The following is a 355-nucleotide window of genomic DNA, read 5'->3' on the forward strand; positions in this document are numbered from 1 at the left end:
CTGTCAGTATTGTGACAGTTACGCCTGTGAAAGCATCAGATTAATGCAACACATGCTATACTTAATAAAGTTGATTTTTTTGTTGTTATTAATCAATATCTTCATAAGTGATATTATCTGAGGAGTTAAACGTCTAACATGCACAACAGAGTTCAGCTGTTACAGCAATTTATCGTCATTTAATCACCCAAAACCAGCAGCTTATTTAGTTATGTGATGACGTAAATGTTTGTGAACCTATATCATATTTTTTCTTTTTGTATTTTACCAGCTTAAAACTAAAAACAAGCTGAGTTCAAACATAAAAAACCTTGCAAAAACACATTCCCCCAAAGAAAAGATTTACAGCCGAACA

This window comes from Acanthopagrus latus, chromosome 16 (assembly GCF_904848185.1).
Source record: "Acanthopagrus latus isolate v.2019 chromosome 16, fAcaLat1.1, whole genome shotgun sequence".
Lineage (NCBI taxonomy): Eukaryota > Metazoa > Chordata > Actinopteri > Spariformes > Sparidae > Acanthopagrus > Acanthopagrus latus.